Source organism: Tachysurus fulvidraco, chromosome 6 (assembly GCF_022655615.1).
Source record: "Tachysurus fulvidraco isolate hzauxx_2018 chromosome 6, HZAU_PFXX_2.0, whole genome shotgun sequence".
Classification (NCBI taxonomy): domain Eukaryota; kingdom Metazoa; phylum Chordata; class Actinopteri; order Siluriformes; family Bagridae; genus Tachysurus; species Tachysurus fulvidraco.
In genome coordinates, this window is record NC_062523.1 from 10,707,594 (window position 1) to 10,730,393 (window position 22,800).

Consider the following 22,800-nt stretch of genomic DNA (forward strand, 5'->3'; position numbering starts at 1 on the left):
GCAACTTTAAAATAAAATAATTTGTTTTTAAATCATATATTCTCCTTTGTAGACATTTTTAGTAACTGAATTATGAAGATTATGATAAAATATAAAATACAAGGATATAAACAGCATATATTGAACATGAAATTAAATTGAATAATACATTTCAATAATAATACAGTTGCAGAGCCTAAACATGCATTTGCCCGTGGTACAGCTCTCTAAAAGGACCAAGATTTCTATATTCTAATAGTATATTAAATTACATAGAAATAAAATGTATAGAAATAAATTTGAAATAAATGTTTTTATTAATAAAAAATAAATTTATAAAAATTAATAAATGTTTTTTTTAATATATTAAAAAACACTGGTATGTCGGTTATGTCAACCTAGCCGATATTTTTCTTCAATAATGCATAATGCAATATAGATATTTGACATTATTATCAAAAACAAAATATCATTTTAGCCTAATATTTTAGATAAAACAACTAAAAATAATCTCTAGCCTTTAATTTAACTTCAAAGTACTAAAGTTGACATGATGGAAAGTTCATTGTACTCCAGAATGGGCTTTGCAGCAGCTGTCCTATTCTAACGTATCCTACTAAAGTAAGCCTACGACACAATACCCCATGTTAGAATAGTACGATAACTCACAGGTTGCCATGGAAACGTTTAAATGTGTGTACTACTGCATGGCAAACTGTACTGACCATACTGGCGTTCGAAAGACATTTGGTAGTCTGCTGTTTTGTATATTACTATATGGTGATTTGGTTTATTTAGTATGTGGTTTATTTCACATGTATATCTTATACTGAAAAACTGAACTGCCCGAAAATTCTGAGCAACTAGGCCTATAGTGTGCTTCTGAGAAACTGTGATTAACAACTTAACTGACCCAAGAGGAATTTTTTCCAGAACTTCCAAATTATTTTCAAGTGAAATAAAAATGCTTTAGAGATGTGGGAAATATTCTGCAGCATAACTGTGTAAATGTAAGACTTATTTAAAGTGGACGACCTTCCTAAAATTGAGCTAGGCTAATTTAATTATATTTAAATAAAGTCACATTGAATTTAATCCAAAACTTAGCAAAACATTTAAGCTGCCCTTGAAGGTTGAAGTCATTGTTCTTAAGTTACAGATATCAGGGATAAAACCCACATAGATTATAATAAAGTTGAATTATAATTAACCTACAATAGGTTATGTTAAATATATTCGCATGGCCCTTCTAATGAGTTTTGTTTAGACAGACGGCTAAGGAGCGAAGAATAAAAGGTGTTCAGAGATGAAGTGGCAAAATTGAGAGGACTGTCAGAACCTTCTGCCATGCAGAGCGACCAGTCTGCTGCAGCTGACACACACACACACACACACACACACACACACACACACACACACACACACACACACACACACACACACACACACACACACACACACACACACACACACACACACACACACACACACACACACAAACAGTATTCAGTGTTTGATGTAAATTATCTCATCAATTTGTTTTGTAAGATTCAACTTTTCAGAAACAAATGTCATGTGTGAGGTTCACTAGAGACAACCTTATATAAGCTATTTGTTTTTATTTTATTGAACTTAAATTGTTTCATGCAGTACAGATACACTCACAGCCATACATGGCAGGTTATAAAGCAGCAGGTTTATGAACATGATTTTCACAAATGATACTAATCTGATTAGGCTAACAGTATAATAAACACGGCCCTCTCCAAACGAGGCACAGATTTATCCATCCTATAATTTAGTATTATCATCCAATTTAATGGACAGACATAATTCTGGTCTGAGTTAGTTAATAAACAGATGTTTCAAGTTCAAGAAAGTATGTTGTATTATTCAAAACTTTATGCTTACTGTTAATCTTGAATATTACCCAATATTAGGAAACCAAAACTAGCCCTAATTTAGAAGAACATAATAATTTGATTTAATACAGGAGACCGGAGTGTGTGTTCCTTCACTAGGTGTGTGAAACAGCGGGTCTTCAGTCCAGTGCAGAAACACATCTGTATACAATTAGTCCCTGAGTTCTGCAGCCGTCTTGACTTTAGAAGTATGCTGATGAAAACAAGAAATGTAAATGAACACAGGATTAAAGGCATATTAGCCTCTGTTACCCTACACCTGCTCCTTTATGTTCCAGGACCATTTTGACCAGCAGCCTCCGGATATGAAATCATTTCTTTGTGCTTAATAATTTTCAGTGAAACTGATACTGAACTTCGTCAGTGCAACCAAAAAGGAGCCAAAAGTCATACTGTCAGTTTACTGTATCGATTGTTTGAGCACATTAAATTGTTAGTAAATGAGCTCTAACACACTTAATCTGCCAGAATACACAGAACAGTTTACTGACAACAACAAAGTAATAAAATATATTTTGATATCTGGATATTTTGTTTGTCACATATTTAAGACAGTTTATGCTACAAATTACAGTTTGTTGTTCATAACTGATTTTGTCAAACATTGGGGTGTAAACATAAACACATTACACAAAATTGCTCTTTCCTCAGTTACTTTTGCAACAAAAACCTTTTAGTAATTGATTCGTATAAAATTAGATTTTTTTTCAGCCTATAAAATATATTCCATGGGTCCTAGCATAGAATTTAAACAAAATATTCAAATATTAGGGTGAGTGTTCAAATGTGTTCAATAGTATTTCGGTTAGTTATCAAATAGTCAGAAAATTATACAGTATATCCATGGACAAAGCAGTAGGTTTAATGTCTCAGTTGACATACTTTTGAGTTATTGAGGTTTGGATTAAACCCATTTAATACCAGTAAATTGGCCTTCTGTTCCACTGATGGAATGAAAATCAGACATTTTCAATAAGTATAAAAAATTGAATTATTGTGTGGCTGCAAGTCTGATATGAAATGAGTCAGGAGTCTCTGTTGGCTTTCAGTGGCTGTGTTTTTTATTTTTAGAATAAACTAACACAGAATTTACTGACTGAACATTACGTCTTCACATATTAGATGCTTATAAACAGGCACTTAAGCATCACAGAGAGCAGAAATGGGTTTGATATTCATTCTATTCTATTCAATTTTATTCGTATAAAGCCTTTAACATTGTTGCAAAGCAACTTCATAAATGTATTTGAAGATATAAAAGCATACATTTATGCCTTTTGTTAGACAAACTTAGTAAGGGCCATTTACATTTTTGTCCATTTTTTCTTTTTTAAACACAATGAGGCCTTGCTCAGGGGCCCAGCAGTGGCAGCTTAATGGACTTGGGATTCAAACTCACAACCTTCTGATTGTTAGTCGAACACCATAACCACTAGGCTACCACATACCCAGCTTTAAAATTCTCAGAACATTTTTTAATATGAAAAATTCAACTTTTCTATGAATATATTGCCAGTAGTAAGCAATATAAAAACAGAAATACTTAGGAAGTCCTTAGTACTTAACCACCATTTTGGAGTCACAAAGAAATTCAGTGCTGAATATGGACATTACAAATAGGTGCAAATTCTATTTTTTATTTTTTGGTTTCTGGTAAGACAAAAGAGTTGTGACCATACAAATCGCTAGTCACTAGAAAAATGTAAAACCTCTAGAATACATATAATGGATTTATTAATAGATGTGTCCCCTATTCAGCTTGGCGTATTACTCAGAGGCAATTCATGCTGAATTAAAAGAATCTCCTTGGCTTGTGTTGGATTAAATAAAGATGTACGGTACTAATGCAATGTCATTACGTAACTGTTCACTTTGTATTAAGAAACAAATCCACCCTGTTCTATACATAATTAGATGCTGCCACACTCTAGTGTGTTCTGTATGTCCTCTACTTTCAGTTACATGGAGATTGGTCACAGACATACTAGAATCTGATCATGCTTTGGCAGATAGCAGCTTTACATCCTAGCTTTAATCAGACTGAAAAGTCCAGTCAGATGTTCTTCACTGCTGTTCTGTGATGATGTCAGATGATTGGTCCCCTTGGTTTACAACAAAGTTCCTTGATTACCACATTTCCTACTTCCTATGGTCTCTCAGAAAGGGCTTGGATATGGTGAGGAGATTAAACTATGTCCTAAATCATGTCCCTGAGTTGTAAGGAGTATTGGACTGAAATTTTAAAATTGTTTTTCTACAGCTAATCAGAAGTGATGAGCACCTTCCTAAGCATAACAGAGAATTTCAAAGTTGATTTGATAGGCGCTTTAAGAAACAACTGGAAAAATGGCTGGTCAAGGTTTTTGGCTTTATAGTGGGGAATGACTGTATATACCATGATGCTATGGCCATCCACTTCAGGACACAGTGGGACCTTCGGGAGCAAAGCCGTGACACTCTCAACCACATAGTCTTCCTCTCATTAAAACTTCAGGACACTTTTCTCTGTTTTTCCGGCCTTCTCCATCACATGGCTGGTCTGGAAAACGCATCATGTGCATAAAATTCACTTGCACAAACAGTCCACTCGTGGGCTGGGCAAGGACACCACAAGAGAGACCAAGAAGATTTGAGCCACAGCTTTACAGAGCTGACATACATTCTGATGTCTTGCAAGTAAAAGTCCCTTCATCCTTTTCCCTCATTCTGAGAATTCTCTCTCTCTCTCTCTCTCTCTCTCTCTCTCTCTCTCTCTCTCTCTCTCTCTCTCTCTCTCTCTCTCTCTCTCTCTCTCTCTCTGTGGGTGAGGCTAAGGAGGCTAGGGAGGGGTGTCGATTGTTCCTCCAGATCTCAAACGCTTGTGACAGAGGAGGTCAAAGCTCTCAGGCTACTGAGGATGTGCAAAGCGAGAGAGATGAGGTAGAAACTGAGACGTTTCACCCTGGACTGCAGAAGGTGAAGAGACCCTTCAGACAGATGATCATGTTGACAAGACATATGTGAATGATTAGGCTGTTCTTCTCTTCGCACTCAAGGAGATAAAGACCAATGGGTTGTATGTCCACTTTACCGTTGCAGCCAGCAACCAGATGCTAACGTGAACAGTGACCAGGCCTGTGGGATCACTGATGAAAGAATACAACAGCTGGCATAAAGCCCATTCCAGGTTTTATTGTTTGTTTGCCAGCGTTTAAGCTTTGTTATGTTTCATAGTTGAACTGAAAGAGGAAGAGAAGCTACATGAAAGAACGTCTTTGGTTAAGACAAGAGCCTTGCGGTATGAATAGGTCTTGGGTTAATATACTGGCTTAGTGTAGGCCAACACTGTCATCAACTTAAACTGTCTATAGTGCTTTTAACAATGCACATGGTCACAAAGCAGCTTTACAGAGATCTCTATGTAGATCTATGTGAAACCAGTATCATATTCATATTACTGAATATAAGAAAACAGTAACATAAAGGCACTGTTGTCTAAAAAATATTTTCCGACTGAACAAGACTGACTCTTTATTATACTACTTGAAAGTGTTGCATGTCTTTAGACCAAATACCTTATCATACCAATTATCATTACATCAAATTTCACTTGACTGGTCAGGCTATGTATGTGTGGGACTAAAAGACCAAATCCCAGAGAATCCTAGAGTATAAGAATGAAATAGGTAGAAATAAATAAAACCTACTGTGTCTCACACAAATTCTGGCAAATGAATCTAACAAGAATAATAATAATAATAATACATATCTCAGGTCTAGTTGGTCATAAACACCATAAACTATGACTAATTCATCCTTTAAACAAAGCTACATTAACTAAATAAGAGCAGGAAGTACACTGTTGTTGTAGATATTTGATATTCTTGCCTCAGTTAGTGAACTAAGGCTCTTTGAGTCATGCTTCATAAACACCATGACATTGAGTCAGGACCTGAAGCAGCCTGAACAAACACAATGGAATGAAACACAACGAAATATCAATAATATTCTCCATCTTTGTCAGGTGTGGCATCCAAAATCTGGCAGCTGTGTATCCTGGCTCATCAACAGCCACTCAGCAGCTTGGCCTCAGAATGAACAAGCAGCTCCACAAATACTCTGAGGGGAAAAAAGAAACAGACCCTGCAAAACATACCTCTATTCCTATTTTCTTTTGATAGTGCTCTAAATTCAGCTTGTCTGAGATTTTTATTATTTTATTTCTGAAATGAAGTTTTAGTTTCCCACAAAAAGAACCTCTAAAATAATAAAACCTGAAGTATTGTTCCCCACTCCTATAGTTTCTTACAAAATAAATAATAGTGTTTAATAATAATAATAAAAAAATAACACTAACAACAACAACAACAACAACAATAATAATAATAATAATAATAATAATAATAACAATACTACTACTACTACTACTACTACTACTACTACTACTACTACTACTAATAATAATAATAATAATAATAAGAAGAAGAACAAGAACAAGAACAATAATAATAATAATAATAAGAATAATAATAATAATAATTTATTTTAATGAAATTAAGATATATGTTGGAGTTGTTTGAAAACTCTCAAAGTTTCAATATACCTATATACATAAAAATGTTTCCCAGAAATGAATTTGTGTGTTTGCCAAAGCTATAAAGAAAAGGGGAAAAAAATGCCTGGCACATATAAGAGACGTTGTGTTACAGACTGAAAGATTGTGAAATGCTTTGTAGTACCCTGAAAATAAATGCTGTATGTGGTCATGCTTTCAAGATTTCTTTTCTGAAAAAATAAATTCATGATGTGGAAATTTCTTTTTGATGAATCAGCTAATTAGAAGTCTCCTGATTGTGCAGGTCCAAGCAAAGCAAAATAGCATGCATCATTAATTGAAGAAAACAGGCCTAACTCCGCATACCCTACACACGCATCCTCTGAAAACCGTAAAAAGCTTTGAGGAAATTGCCACCCACGCATATATATTAAATCGAAAACCAGGGAGACTCTTGAAGCATTTTAATATGCAGCAATAAATTAATTCAACCTCTGAGAGAAAGAAGCCGCACTACATTCTTGTAACCCAAAGCCTGACATCTGAAAACAATTTGAAGGCCTGCTCAGTTTCCGTGAAAAGGACAATTTGGTGGGTGAGGGGGTACCACAGCTGAGGGGTGACGTCCCCTGAGATCCCACGCCAGGAGTGTGCCAGTCTGTTTTCCTCTCTATGCTCAAGATACAAGCAGGCATTTGCATGTAAAGCATGCATGCATCGAAGCACAAAAAGAAAACATCGATAAGGGCAACATGCCAGAGTGTGTGCGAATAATCCAGCTGCCTGCACAGAGAAACTCATTTCCTACTTACTTTACAAATCACTAACAATAAAAAGGCATTTTCATAAAATCTTCCGACACTTGTTCACTTCAAAGCGGAGACTGAAATTTAAATGTTAGACTTAAATGTTATCAAGGCTTGGGCCCATAATTAAGCGGTATATGAGAACAAAGTGAGAGCCTCCACAGAAGCCATGTGACTGGAACTGCTAATTGCAGAAAGCCTCAAGGCTTGGTGAAAGGTCACAGTCATTGCGGTATCAATTTAATTTCCCATGAAGACACTGTGAGAGGAAAACGCATACTTTAGGCATTACAAACCAAGTTGTGTGGCAAGGACAGATATAATTCTTTTAATTGTAGATGAGCGAGATCAAAGAACGCATATGCAGAGCGACGCCCATAAAAAACGATTCGGACCACAATAAATCGGATTCTAATATAATTTGAATCCATCAGCAGTACGTCACACCACAAGCAGTCATCTGGTCTCGAGTGATGCGGAACTATACATTGCCAGAGCATCTCGTGCTGCCAAAGGTGTTGCACTTCCTATTGCGTTTCAACTGCTGCCAAGTGCTTTAGCCCCTAATCCGGCATTATTTCCTAAATAAAAAAAAATATTTGAAAAGGAAAGAGAAAAGGAAGAAAAAAAGCAAAAGATTATGAGAAACAGATTGCAGAACATAAACACCAATCAGAGAATCACAGAAACAGGAAACAGGATGAAAGTGCTTCCATGGAGAAAAAACATAGGATCAATGGCTCATCATATTCCATGATACATCGGGTGTGAGCAGGAGAAGGCAACCAGACATACACCAGACACTTCAGGGCTTGCTGCACGCATGGGAATAATTCTAGCTACTTTGGGTCAGGATCTGAATCATTAAGAAGGGAGTCGCCCTCTACTTGTTGATTTGATAGGGGTCAAATCGAAGCAGTCAGTTTGACAGTGCTCCAAATGCCTTTTTCAGGGTGATGTGTATGGCAACAGGCCATAGAGGATGTTCTACCTAATGCCTGTGAGTCACTGCATGGTCAGAATCTGATTCACACTATTAAAATGAATTGTGTTCCACTATCGATCCGTTTGCTGTATGAGAAGTGTGGCGTGAAGCCTGAGGATTATTCCCTGCATGAGAGTCTCTAGTTTGAATGGTCAAAGGGGAATGTATGCGGGTAACCTAACATTGTCTTTAATGGCAACATTTATATGAAAGCTATAATAATTCAACTACATAAAAGTGGAACCAAAACAAACTCTTCAAAAGAGACCACAAGTACAAAGAATGTGACCAATGTGGTCCTTGGTAATTATTTCAGAGTCACATTACATAAGATGTGAAAGATTTCATGAATTGACTGAAAAATTATGAAAAGTCGTAAAATGGCATTTCCCAAATCAGTTCCCAAATCATGCTTATGAGCTTGCTAATAATGTTGCCATGTAGAAAATAACAAGGTGATGTGATATGTTATTTTACAATGTCATTGCTTTCAATAAAAGACATCAATCTTATGTTATGTATAATGTGATGTTTTACCATAACTCCTTTTTGTGATTTATTAATAATAGAGTTAAAGAAAATCTATCCTTTTGAAAATCCTTTTGCTAAAATTAAAACTAAAATTTTATCATTCTAATAATAAAGTATTAATAAAGTGTAACTGGTCTCCAATTTTCTAAATGTTCTTTATCTTTGCGTATCAAGCTAATGACTCCTTGTATTATGCTCTGTGTAAATGCTTCAAATTCAGAACTTTCCCTGAACACTTTTAGTAAAAAACAATTGATGAGATGCGTCACGATATCATTCAGACCAACTCATCTTTTGCAGAATTGATTTTACTGTCATATGCAGAGGGGCCACTGACCCCTGCTTCCTTCCTGTTCTTTCTTGCTTGTTCAGGCCAACGTTTATTACTCGCATTTATTCCTGGTACTTTGCATTAAGTCTTCAAAATTCTAAAGACTTGTATCTCTCCTGTAAACGTTATCTCAGACATTGCTATGTGGAACGTGCAGGTATGTATGAAGATCATTTAGTCCTTGATGCTTCGTGACCTTGATCTCAAACCCTCACTATTACTCCTCTGGAGCATAGAAGGAAAACACTTCCTGGGGGATTTGGAGAAGATTTGGCAACTTCTTAGAAGAAAGTGCTTGGCAATGGCTTTTTCTTTCGGGGGCAATGAAAAATAATTTCCTCCTGAAATCGCTGCATGAGGGAACCGTTTTGGACTGGATGAGAAGAATATGAGGCATGCATGAGGAATGCACGCGTGATTGTGAACGTATGACTGACTTAAATGTCAAAGACAGGTGTTCTTTCTTATATCCGCATGCCACAGTAGTATTTACCCAACCTTGCTCGGTATTCTAATATATTATTATAGTATAATATTATATACTATTTCTGTAGTCTAGGGAGTAAAATCCTGCTAGGAATATTCAGTATAATTTAGTAACATCCAACAAATAAGAAAATCGAAATATGGTTCTGTAAGTACAATTTCTAATTTTCCTATATACATTTTCAAAGTAAAGATTTACTCTTTCCTTATGCACTTTATATCCAAAACGTATGTACCTAAGAACTGCTGTTGTACTCATAAACACTGTCCCGTGCTCTTCTCGGGACTCTTATTCACAATAAGCTCATACTGAACATCTCTTCAACACATTTTCGCTTTTGCATTTTTTTCCAGATTCCGAGTCATTTGGCCAGAGAGTTATTGAGCCTGGTAGCAGGCCAGATGACCGATCCTGGTCCTCTTGTAAACAGCAGACTAGGGCCTACTTCAGCCAAACAGTGTGCGGTCCACATCAACTGTAGAAGCTATCCACTCTCTGTGCTTCATGCCGAGGAAGGCAATTGCTTCTACTTGCCATGCTACTTCCTGTTTCAGGTTTCATAATGACAGGAAACACAGAGAAGACAAAACACCTTATTGATATATAAAACCAGACTTTCACATGACTGAAGCGTTAATTAGCTCACCTTATGTGGTGTAAGTGCTTGTACTGAGAATTTTGAAACACATGCGTCTGCAAGTGTTCCTGCATGAAGACATGAGGACATGATTTCACGAGGGCATCCCATGCTTCCAGAAAGTGCTGATTGTCACACCATTAGTGTTGTTTACAAAAGAAACTATTACTAGGAATAATAATATACATCTGTATATTATATATTATGTTCATAGCACATATACAGTATGTTATATTCATAGTACATATATACTCATTTGTATATTATATTCACAGAACATACATATCTGTAAATTACTGTATATAGTAATAGCCATATATTTTATTACAGCGCATATCCTTCTGTAAATCTGTATATTGTTCATAGTATGTACACAACTGTAAATTACTCCATATTACCACTTAACTTATTTAAATCTTGTATATCCTGCACTTGCTACTATTGCACTCTGGTTAGACCTAAACTGCATTTCGTTGCCTTGTACTTGTACATGTGTAATGACAATAAAGTTGAATCTAATCTAATCTAATCTAATCTAATCTAATCTAATCTAATCTAATCTAATATAATATAATCTAATCTAATTTAATAAGAATTAGAATAAGAATAAGAATAAGAATAAGAATTAGAATTAGAATAAGAATTAATAACAGCAAACAGTTTGGGAACCTGCATACACAACTATGATCCATAGAAATGTAGAGTCAGCAATTCAGAAGAAATTATTCAGCGTGAATATAAATTATTAACCGCTCTTCCAAATGAGCTAGAGTATTTAAGTCAAGACTGAAAACCCTTGTACTACTGTTTCTACAAATATGTACTATATTTCTGGTTCCTAACTACCTTTATCAGAGGAGCCTCTGTTTCCTTCTGAGTCTTGTTCGTCTCAAGGTTTCTTCCTCATGCTTTCTCAGTGGTTTTTTCTTGTCTACTGTCACCTCTTGGTCATTATGGATCAAAATTAGCACCATAATTTCTCTAAAGCTGTGCTGTGAAAAACTGAATAGTTAATAGTACTATTCAAATAAAATCTGATTGAATTTGTCTTTTGCATTCAGATAGAAATATTATAGAGCAATATATATATATATATATATATACGTATATATATATATATATATATACGTATATATATATATATACGTATATATATATATATATATATATACGTATATATATATATATACGTATATATATATATATATATACGTATATATATATATATACGTATATATATATATATACGTATATATATATATATATATATATATATATATATATATATATATATATAATATATATATATATATATATATATAAATGCTTAAATCTGGAACTGGAACATGCTTTATTTATCTTTGCAGGTTCGTGAAGCTCCACCTGCAGTTGTCATTTGAACGTCTTCTTTGACTTCCTCAGACACTGTTAAAGGCATCTGTCCCTGCCTGGCTTACCCTGCTTAATCCCTTACCACACATACTCCTCTCTCACATCACTGCCTAATGATTAGTCTTTATTCTTGATCCCCGATGGCACTGTATGGGAATATGTTTGTCCATAGTAATATCTAAGTAATGCTAAGTGAATCTGACCGCTCAGATCTGTGCACTCCTGTCGTTTGCCTCTATTTAAATTAGTTGAACCATTTAATGCTGGAAAAAAGAGCACCATGGAAAATAGTCGATGTCTTTTATATGAAGACCCGAACCCAAGCCCTTCATTCTTATTTTCAGAAAGGAGACCCGATCTTTTTTTTAATGGCGGAAGACAGAAATGGCCAAAACACACTTCACAATGCCTTTAGATTTTAAAGTTCCTTCTGGGAGATGGCTGTATCAGTGATTTTTCCCTTGTGTTGACAGCCGATCATGTGTCCTGGCGGAAGTGCATAAAAAGCAGTAAGCTATAAGAGGTGACTTCAGACTGCAACAGGGTCCTGGCCCTATATGCAGTCTGTGCTCCAGCAAGCTCGAATGGCTCGTATGTTGCATTCCTAGACACGCAGAGCTCACAAAATATCGCCGACTTAAAAGGAGACCTGCGAGGTGAAGATATCGCCTGAGCAAATCCCTGCCAGGCTGGCAAGGAAACGGCCCAATGTGGTTCTTATTATTTGATAAGCATCCCGTATTTTTGGAGGTATTTTAATAGCTGGGAACAATTCCTTTTCAAGGTTGGAAGGCTGCATCAGGGGAGACCCTGCACAGCACGTTCGGCAGGGGTCGGCAGATCTGCGTTACGCAATGCCACTTGCGCCATGGCATGCGTGATTCACACTTCACACTTCCATCATGGCCAAGCAGATCAGATTTACATTTTATTCATCCTTCTGGAAATGATTACACCACTTTTTTCCGTCATTCCTTGGAGCAGGAATGCTATTTTCGGGAAAAAAAAAACGAGAAACCCTTTATTTTTAAACGTTGTCTATGCTATAAGTGAAGGCGATGATCATCTTTAGCCTAAATTAAATCTGACTACCATAAACTGTTTGCATTTGATGGTTGCTTTCAGAGGATATCAATGTCACTACGAAGCTGTTGGGAAAATACAAGTCCACCGAGAGGTCTACGTCATGAGATGTCAGTTTTATACATAAGTCTTATTCCTTTCTGTTTATAGTCATGATACAGAGGTCAGAAATCCACCACACAGTGGTATTGTTCATCTCCGATCCTAGACAGACCACAAGTCAAAAAAGTGCTTGGATCATTTACCAACATCAGAGTATGTTTGCTGGATGACTTATTATCTTATGCCACTGGCATGTCCTTTGTGGTGATTACAAAGGCATTTTTTTTTGGTACTCTTTTGACTACGCAGAAACTGTCATACAGGGTCTCTTTTGTTCTCCTGGAAAAGCTAAAGATTTAATACAACTTAGAATGTAGCTCTCAATCTGTAATACGTACTTCTCACCATCTTAATGTGTTTCTTGTGTATGAAAGATTTGAAGATTTTCTTTCAGCAGAAAATTATTCATAGCGTGGCTTATGTTGGGGGGAAAAAAACATTCTTTTTAATCCTTTGTGAAATAAATCCAACAATTAACAACGCATTGTAACACCCGCTGGCTTTGTTTGATTTTCCAATATGGATTTTAGAAATTTCTTTTCTTCTTTTATAAAGAAAACGTGTGGTGAAACAGAGAGTGTTACATAATGCAAATTGACTGTAAAATGACAGGAGTTGCAAATTATGAGTGAAGAGGAGCACTCGCACTTAAACTATGTGCTGCGTGTAAAGAACCACATTGATCTGGACTCAGGCGCTGCTTTATGTCCATAATGAAGGAGTTACAGCGAAGCCCTCACCTTAGAGCAGGCTGCATGTGAGGATGAGGACCAGAACACTCTGCTCTGGCAGATGAGGGAAAGACAGTAATGATGAGAGACATCTTCACAAATGTCACTCTGCCTCTGCAAGCCAAATGTTCTAGCTGTGGCTTTGTGAGCATTATCATCTTCCTGGTGGCCTGTGCTTTATAATTGTCACATGTTCGTGCCTGCATCTGTCTCTATAAACCCAATACTCAAAGAAAGCATCCCCTGCAGGCTTGATCAATAGAGAGAGTTATGATGAAGGAACGTGTTGAAACCAAGAGACTGGAATCCAGACCTCATGGTGTCCGTTCTATCAAGTCAAAGTAGGCATGCATTCAGCAGTGACCTGCTCCAAGAGATGTGTAGTCGGGATGTGGGATTTTTCCCTTTTTTTCCTTTTATTTGAAAGTCTCTTTGCCCAGAAGGATTGGATTTGCAGGCCTGCTTTGATCCCCTCTTTATGATTCTTTTATTTGTTTTAGCCACATCCTTTTCAGAGCCTCGCTCAATGAAAGATGCTTTGAATTAGGAGCTAGGGAAATGGCGCACACGGCATTCCCTCTGCGCCTCAGGAGGTGACATGGTGGGTCGCAGAGCAACCAATAACTGCTTAATGTTGACAAACTGTTAAAAAGCTCTGTGCTCAGATTTCTGTCTTTGGTAGACATCAATAAAGTCCTTTCATCTGTCATATTTTATTTATATTTTAATGCTTGCTTTATTCCAGCTAAAATTAGTTCTCGATTAAAATAGACAGAGATTCCAAACAACATATTATTTAGTCCAGGATTACGCTTATAGTCAGGAAGTCTAGTACAAACGTCTGGCTTTGTTCACGTATATTCTGTAGTAATCTCATATTGGAGAATTACAGTTAGCATGAAGATGTATCTGGATACTTGCAGTTCATCAGAATCATTGCGCAACGCAAAGCAGGATACTGCATGTCTGCTGAATCAGGCTGAACTTCCAAAATGGTCAGTCTTGCGTTGGCGATTTCTTTGTAGAATGGAAACTATTAGGACACATTGTCTGCATTTTGCAGGAACAGCAGCTGTTATAAAGTAACAAGGAATTTAAATATTCAGCAGGACGATACATCTGGCTGCAGCGACCAGATTATGGTGGTTTCATGCCCTGGTCAGAAGCTGGCTGATAGACCAGAGAGGACATATTTTAATATAAAACAAATGACATTGCAGTTTCAAATGCTGAATCCAAAAATATCTAAAAATTATTTGTGTTTTTATATAACATGGTGACAATAACATTAAAGAGGGAGTCAGATTTTCTAGTTTCAGTAGGAAATGCTGTGCCGTTCGTAGAGCGCTGGGATTTGGGATGTGCGTGCATGTGTTTGGTTGAGGGGGAAACTGTAAACACTCTTAATTTCTCAATGGAAGTGACCTGCTGACAGGCACTACGAGGACTAATGAAGTACATAAACAAAGTGTATAAATAGGTTGGATAAATAAATCTCGTCGAGGAAGCACATTCGCTGTAACATCTGTCCTTGTCCCTGGCTTGGTTCTTCATCCAGGCAGCTGGCTGGTGGACACCATGATGCCAAAAGCATATTTACTTCCATGTGAAGAATGAGCCTGGTCCTCGTTCTGCCTTTGTTTCTCGTTCTTCTTGATCTGAGCTATCAGAGCTCTTCAAACGTATTAGGTGAGTGAGTGGCAGCCGAGCAGGAAGCCAGAGCGGTCTGAGCTTTTGGCCCGGTGCTTGTATTTATCAAAGCATGCTGTGCTCTCAGGCTTTCATTACTGCATTTTACGACACCGTCAGACACTAAAAGGCAACACAGTGTCTGGTGGTTGCGTTGAAAAAGTTTGAGTTAAACTTAAATTTTAATACAGGATCCCTGAAGTAGTGAGACATAAAGAATAAATCAAGGGATAAGAATGTTATTTATGTAACAGTGCAAAATCTGGGATACAAGGAGGTCAGTGTAGTGTACAGTAAATGCACACAGCAGAGGGGACCTGGACAACTGAAAGGCAATTGGGTGTGTAAATAAAGTTTACACCTCAGTGCTGTTAACTCTCGATTCTGATTGGTCAGAAAGATTCATTTTCTGTTAAATCGTGGCTCAGACACCTTCTGCTGAAAGGTTAATGTTAATCCTCTCATCCTAATCCGTAATCGTTTCTACTGTAACAGCTTTACAAAAGAACAGGGAAGGTGGATGCGTGAACATAAATGTATTCTGAGAACTCGATGGTTGATATGATAAAGATTTTTATTCAGCATTGTTGAAATAAGTTTCCAGTGACACTGCTTAGTAACAAGCAGAAATTAAAAGCTGTAACTTTATATTTTGCATCCTGGGAAAGTCTTTTGCATGGTGGAATTTGTGGTTTCTGTGTAACCTCACAAGCTGCAGATTTTGTTTGATTAACTTTCATCTGGAGATGGAAACACTGTTTCTTGCTGTTATAATGAATAATTGGCTCACAGATGCTTTGCGGCATTAAATGTAACTTGACTGATAAAATGCACACACATACACACACACACACACACACACACACACACACACACACACACACACACACACACACACACACACACACACACACACACACACACACACACACACACACACACACACAGACACACACACACAGACACACACAAAGCTTTTGCAAACCACTGTAGAATAAGAGGAATAAATGACTATGGAACATGTTGTTAGAAGACAATCAAGATTGATTTGAGTTTGACCCTCAGATCCTCAAACTTTATAATGTTTCCTGCTTCCAACACATCCACTTTGTTCACCTGCTGCCTGATATATCCCACACTATAACAGGTGCCATTTTAATGAGACTATCAATATTTTTCATTTCACCTGTCAGTGGTTTTGATATTATGGTTAAAAACTGATTAGTTTATATCACAGGTCCCAATTTTATCTTTTGTTCCTGTCACAATGTTAAAAAATAAATACAGCCATATGGATCCTAATCCACATTTTAAAGGAATATACATTTACTGCCCCGATTTCATGTTTACTGCATGTGAAGTGCTCAATCACTTCTGAGCAGGTGCAGGGCAATGCCGAGGGAGACATGAAAGGCACTCATGTACACCAGGACACACTGTTTAGGATGGAGGAGGTGATGGAGAGAGAAAAGAAAGAGAGAGAGAGAGAGAGAGAGAGAAGGAAGAGAGAGAGAGGAAGCAGGCGAAAGAGCAGACCTGATCCCACATGTGGTACGCATTTGACACTATAAACACACACAACCTCCTTGGCAAACCTCCCACCCATCAAACGCTGAGCGAAGAATAACAGTGTGTAGCACTCGGTTGCATGCAAAGCACACCCTACCCTCCTCTGTATCCTCTTCCCCACCAAGCCACTTTTTATCTGAGAAATATGACCACCATTACTGTAGGAAGTGTGTTGCGATAAATACGAAGGCACTACGAGTTGAAATGTTTATGCAGCACGTTAGAGAAGCGTAATTGGGCCGAGCGCACCACGTTCCCTTCCTTACGCTCCGACAGAAGAAAATACACAAAAGCAATTACTAGCCTAGGCCGGCTCTATTACACATACACATACACATAACAGTATAAACACACACATACACACATGCTGTATGTTTCTGCCTCCTGTTTATCATGGTGGGTCTGAACCAAACTAAAACAGAAGAGTGTTTATGATAGTGGGGATGATGCCACAGGCGGTGCTGGCAGTGTCACAGTCAGTGAGGGGGATGACAATCATCTGAGGTGGGAAGTAACAAAACACTGCACACCTCCAGTTTTCTGTTTTCAAGGACTTGTTTCTCTTTCAGATAATGATTTGGACTCATTTATTTTATTTTAAATGAAAAATTAGTAGGCAAAGGAAGGCAAGGCAAGGCAGGTTTATTTAAAGAGTGGATTTCAACAAGTGGCACTAAAATAAAGAAAAGGAAAGAAAAAGAAAAGGAAAGAAAAGGAAAGAAAATACAAGAAAAGAAAATACAAGAAAAGAAAATACAAGAAAAGAAAATACAAGAAAAGAAAAAAATGAAAAAAAAAAAACAGTGACATGATAAAAATCTTTTTATTTTATTTTTTATTTAAATATACCTTGCCTTACTTTTCATAGAAAATACTAATTTTTCATTTGAAATACAGAAAAAAAAGAAAAACAGTTACATGATAAAAGCACATAATTTTCAGAAATCAGAAAATGCCAGTTTCTTTTCTTTTCTTTTACCTTTCTATAACAGGCAAAAAGTTTTCAAGTCATTTATAGTATTTTTTAAGATAAACATGGTAAAAGAACAAGTGCTCAAAAATATTTCTTCTCTTACCATGTGTATCTTAAAAAATGGATTCCTTAAGCAGGATCCTTAAACTTCTGTGTTCCAGAGTAAAAGAAATTCCAAGAGCATCCAGCAATTGCAAGACAATTTTTTTTTAAATTATCTTTTTTATTTGGAAAGGCAGATTCACATCACATACATTAGTTACAAGTTTAGTTATTCAAGTACATAGATGGAGATGGGTATAGATATTTTAGATGAGATTGTCCATATTGCCTTTCTGAAATTTTCTTTTACAGACCACTACGTATTCTGGTTAGGAATTGCAAGACAATTTAACTGTAAAAGCATAATCAATAGGGCTTTTTATTCCTGAATTCCTTTTGCCATTTAAAAATGTACTTGGAGTTGCAGTTAGTGATAAAATGTCAACTTAAACATAACAACCTTAATAATAATTGATTGCAATCTCCACTAGCGTCAAGAGCAGCTATAGAGTCAGAAATACAATAAAATATAGTCAGGGACCCCATGGATATACAGCACATGACACGAGTCCTAGGAATCCATTGAAATCTTTGGCCTAAAGGGTTCTGTGGATGGTTTAAGGCTTCTAGTAGCTTTCTCAATGCTTCTTTAGGATTAGAAACACTGATTTTCCAGCCAAGGTATTTTACCCCTAATACACCTACTTACATGTGAATCATGGTTGCACCATTGTAATTATTCCTTACATAATCATATAAAGCCACGCATGGCTACTCAGCCCTTTATATATAACTTTAGGAAAAGTTTGGATTCTATGTGTATTTCAGAATCAGCAGAATCTCCTGATAATCTGTTGATTTATCGATGAGTAAAAAGTCAGATGCTGCCCGGCACCATTAAGAATCAGGCACAATGCAGAAGTTAGCTTGGATCTGTGGAACATCGCTAGGCTCAGATCCAGCTGTTTTCCCTAGTCCAGTTCCATCTCTGTCCCCTCCCCATCACTGCACACTGTAATTTACCAAGCAGACACTGCATCCCAGCAAAAACCCAGAATAAAATGGATAAAAGAAACAGCGACCCATAGGACTGTGTGTAACTTTATTACATCCTGATGTTATCTCTTATCTCACTCAAATCAGACTCGAATAAAAGACCAGGGGAGTTAGAATCTAAGATCAGACAGTATGTCAAAGTGGATTTAGTAATTGTAACTGTTTTATCATGCTTAAGGGTTCTTAAGAGGTTTGAAACAGAGCCCTACAACACAGTTTCTCCATCAGAGATTCTATAGAGAACCATTTCAGGAGGCAACGAGCCCTTAATTATCTTAAGAGGAACAATGAAGACATTTTTATGGATTGTATTTAAAAACAGGGTCCTTTCAGCAAATAGGTAGAAGAACTATTTTTTCCTTAATTTTCTGGGGGATTATGCATCATGTGTGCACCTTGGGGGATTATTCATCATGTGTGAAAGTTTTTATTCATTCATTCATTTTCTACCACTTATCCGAACTTCTCGGGTCACGGGGAGCCTGTGCTTATCTCAGGCGTCATCGGGCATCGAGGCAGGATACACACTGGACGGAGTGCCAACCCATCGCAGGGCACACACACACTTCCATTCACTCACACAATCACACACTACAGACAATTTTCCAGAGATGCCAATCAACCTACCACGCATGTCTTTGGACCGGGGTGGAAACCGGAGTACCCGGAGGAAACCCCCGAGGCACGGGGAGAACATGCAAACTCCACACACACAAGGCGGAGGCGGGAATCGAACCCCCAACCCTGGAGGTGTGAGGCGAACGTGCTAACCACTAAGCCACCGTGCCCCCCTGAAATATCTCTAACATCTATCCCGAACGAACAAGCCTGAGGTGACCGAGGAAAGGGAAAAACTCCCTGAGATGATACGAGGAAGAAACCCTGAAGAGGAACCAGACTCAGAAAGGAACCTCATCCTTAAACAGGTGACACTGAACAGTAAATAATGTAAATGTAAATAACGTCCTTTCGCTTTTAGTAATTTGCTATGATTTTATTTGTTTGTAACATTTGATGAAACCATTGGAATTGGTGGTCTTTGATGGACGTTGAGGTTCAGTGGACAGTATCTTAGCTTCTTTGAAAGGTTCTACTTGGAACCATTTGTGATAGGAAAGCACTCAGCTATATGGTTCTACAAAGAATCTTTAAAACATTTCCCCAAAGGGACAGAAAAAGTAATATTTAAAGTTGAGCCCATATTTGGCTCTGAATACAAAATATCACATTATTTTGTGGTTCTGTAAATTTTTTTCTTTCTTAAACTCTTTCAAATCTTAATACTTTGTTCTTACAATTTTCCGATTGTTTATCCTGTAAATTAAAGTATAGGGATGTGGTAGTGGAGCACCATGTTGTTGGTGTGTGGGCGAGAAAATGAGAAGGAAGATGACCTCAGTAAAGTGAGAATCCTGCCTTGATGATGAGTAAATTACAGGGAGTGTTTGTGCTAATGGGTGGATGTCCTGTGCACTGAAGGGAGGAATAAATCAGGGCTGGTTTGGAGAAAGTACACTATTAAAAATGACTTGTTCCCAAATGTGCAGGAATGAAAAGTCAGGTATTACGAACTGCTTTATATTACAGAAGACTTGGTACACTAAGATAAGTGTTACAGAATATTTATCTAAATCAGTCTAAATCAGTTTTGCGCTAAAGTCTGCAACATTGAACATTTGATCATTTCAACAGAAAAGAATTTATGTAAAATTCAGGAATGAAGCACATTATAGCTCATATTCACATGCACAAAAGCTCCTGGTTACACAATTGCACTTGACTATATGGTATACAGTTATAACTGTTTATAACTATTGTTTATAACTATTCAGTGTGACCCAGATGAGGAAGGGTTTTCTATTGAGTCTGGTTCCTTTTCAGGTTTCTTCCTCATATTGTATCAGGAAGTTCATTTTTAAACATTATCATTTTTATTCTGAATTTTTAGAGCTGCTTTGCCACATAAAATTTAATCCAAATAAAAATGAATTGATCAATCCTTAATAAGTGATAGTGAAATATCACAACATACCAAAGCGTTGCTTACATTCAGAGGTCTTTCAGGACCTAATCAGAACGATTTAAAAAAGAAAACAAGATAAGATATGATGAATACATGAGAAGTTCAGGCCTAGACATTCACAGTTCCAGAGCCAGTGTTGAAAGTTTATACACTGAACTAAATCTAATGAATAAGCCATTTCTCATCCACATTTAAGAGCTACAATTTGCCTTGATATAGAGGCTTGGGGCGTTGAGTTTATCTCAGTGGAGTGTCACTGTGAAGAATTGACATCTGAGATTATAAATCAACAGGCTCCTCAAAGACTTCAAGAAACCGTTGGAAACCACAAGAGCAATATACTTCAGCATGGAATTCACTGAGGACAGGATCCTCGCTTCACTGTCACGCAACGCTGAGGCAATCCAAAGGCAAGCTCGAAAGGCTTCTGGGTCTCTTGAGTACGAATCACTACTGCAAGACATGCTCAATATAAACAATCCTAATTCAATTAATGCAGGATATCTACACAGCTCACACACAGAACTGCCACTACGTCTGCTCCGCTTCGGTCAGTTACTCCCACAGAAAAAGAATGAATATTCTCTAGATGTCAGAGTTTTCCTGATGTTTATGTATGAAATATTGATAACTTAATGATGTGATCTGTGCAATAATGTTAGTATTCCGAGCACAGTAAAGGGAGTATCGTATGCACACCTGCCTGTCGGTGTTAATGTCTGAAGGGGGGACAAAAGTGAACCAGACAGGAAATTCATGATTTTGACAGGAAGCTGAACGAGGGGGAGAGCGGTCAGAAGTCTTTAGAAATCAGGGCTCACTAAACAAGCGTGGCTGAGTAGGGGTGCTCTAAACGAGCATGCCTGATTTAGGCCTTCTCTCAGCTCTGCTCCGCTCAGGGAGTATCAGGTTCTGCCACATGGGCCCAGCCGTATGTGCCTTCTCTTTTCATGTGCTGACTTTTTAAATTTAGTTCTCTCCGTCACAGCCGTCTGTCCACGCAAGCTCACTGCCCCCTGGACTCGGGAATTCTCTAAATTCTGTCTGCCTAAATTCGACTTCCTTCCTGGTAAATACGCAAATCGGCAAGGACGCTTATTGACTGTCATGCTCTCAAATTTGGTGCTTGGAGGCATAACAAAATACGTTTCATAGAATATGGTGAATAAATCAGAGCAAGTTGCATGCGTAGATTTCTTGTGTAAAGGAAACAGCTTAGCTTATTCCACCCAACAGGGACTCAGGTTTAACGTCCCTCAGCACAGAAGACGAAATGCGAGATGCTTTTCAGGGCTAAACAGAGCCCCTGCCAAGAACATGGGACTTTCTAAACGTCTCTTTCCAACTTTTACAAGAGATCTGTAAAGCTTGTCCGTACCTTCTTATCATGGGAGGAAATGGTTGATTTGATGTGGCATTGGGTTGTGGACTTGGAGCTGTTCCCACCCTCTGTCAGAGGGGTCAGGCTTGGGGGAGGAGGAGGGAAGTGCGCTGTGCTCCAAACACATTGCTCTTCTCCAGGTTCATTTTCAAGGTTGGAAGAATCTTTTCGGTGCGTGTTTATGTACTCCATGCTGTGTAAAGGAAATAAGTAAATAAACAATAAAAAACAATCAGGAAAAAAAGATGCTATATTGAGGTAGACCATGCTGGGTTCAGTATCGGTGTCACGCGGGTGAGAATGATGCATTGTGGTGACTTCATCCCGCATCGTGATGAATCATTGTGCCGATAGGATTCACAGGCCATTTGAGTTGGCCATGTCTCTCGAGATTAAAACCCTTCCTTTTGCTAATTTCCGTGCCTGCAGGCTTAAATGTGGAAAAGTGGGCTGCAGGAAAATACATTTTACTGCATTCCCACACTAGACGTGGAATGAATTTCTTCCACTTTTATGTATGATGCTGATGTTGAATGGTGGTTTGTCA

At 37.5% G+C, this 22,800-nt stretch overlaps 1 long non-coding RNA gene across 2 annotated transcripts; it reads right to left on the reverse strand.

The window, feature by feature from the left end:
* Positions 1 to 6,556: 6,556 nt before the first annotated feature.
* Positions 6,557 to 10,708, reverse strand: LOC113654173. Of its 2 annotated transcripts, XR_007140743.1 has the most exons (3): positions 10,222 to 10,706; positions 9,811 to 10,120; positions 6,557 to 7,822 (listed from the first exon to the last, which is right to left on the reverse strand). It is a non-coding gene; the product is annotated as an uncharacterized LOC113654173 (long non-coding RNA). The 2 variants fall into 2 exon arrangements; XR_003443310.2 differs by lacking the exon at positions 6,557 to 7,822 and having other exon boundaries at positions 9,714 to 10,120; positions 10,222 to 10,708.
* Between the last annotated feature and the right edge of the window lie 12,092 nt (positions 10,709 to 22,800).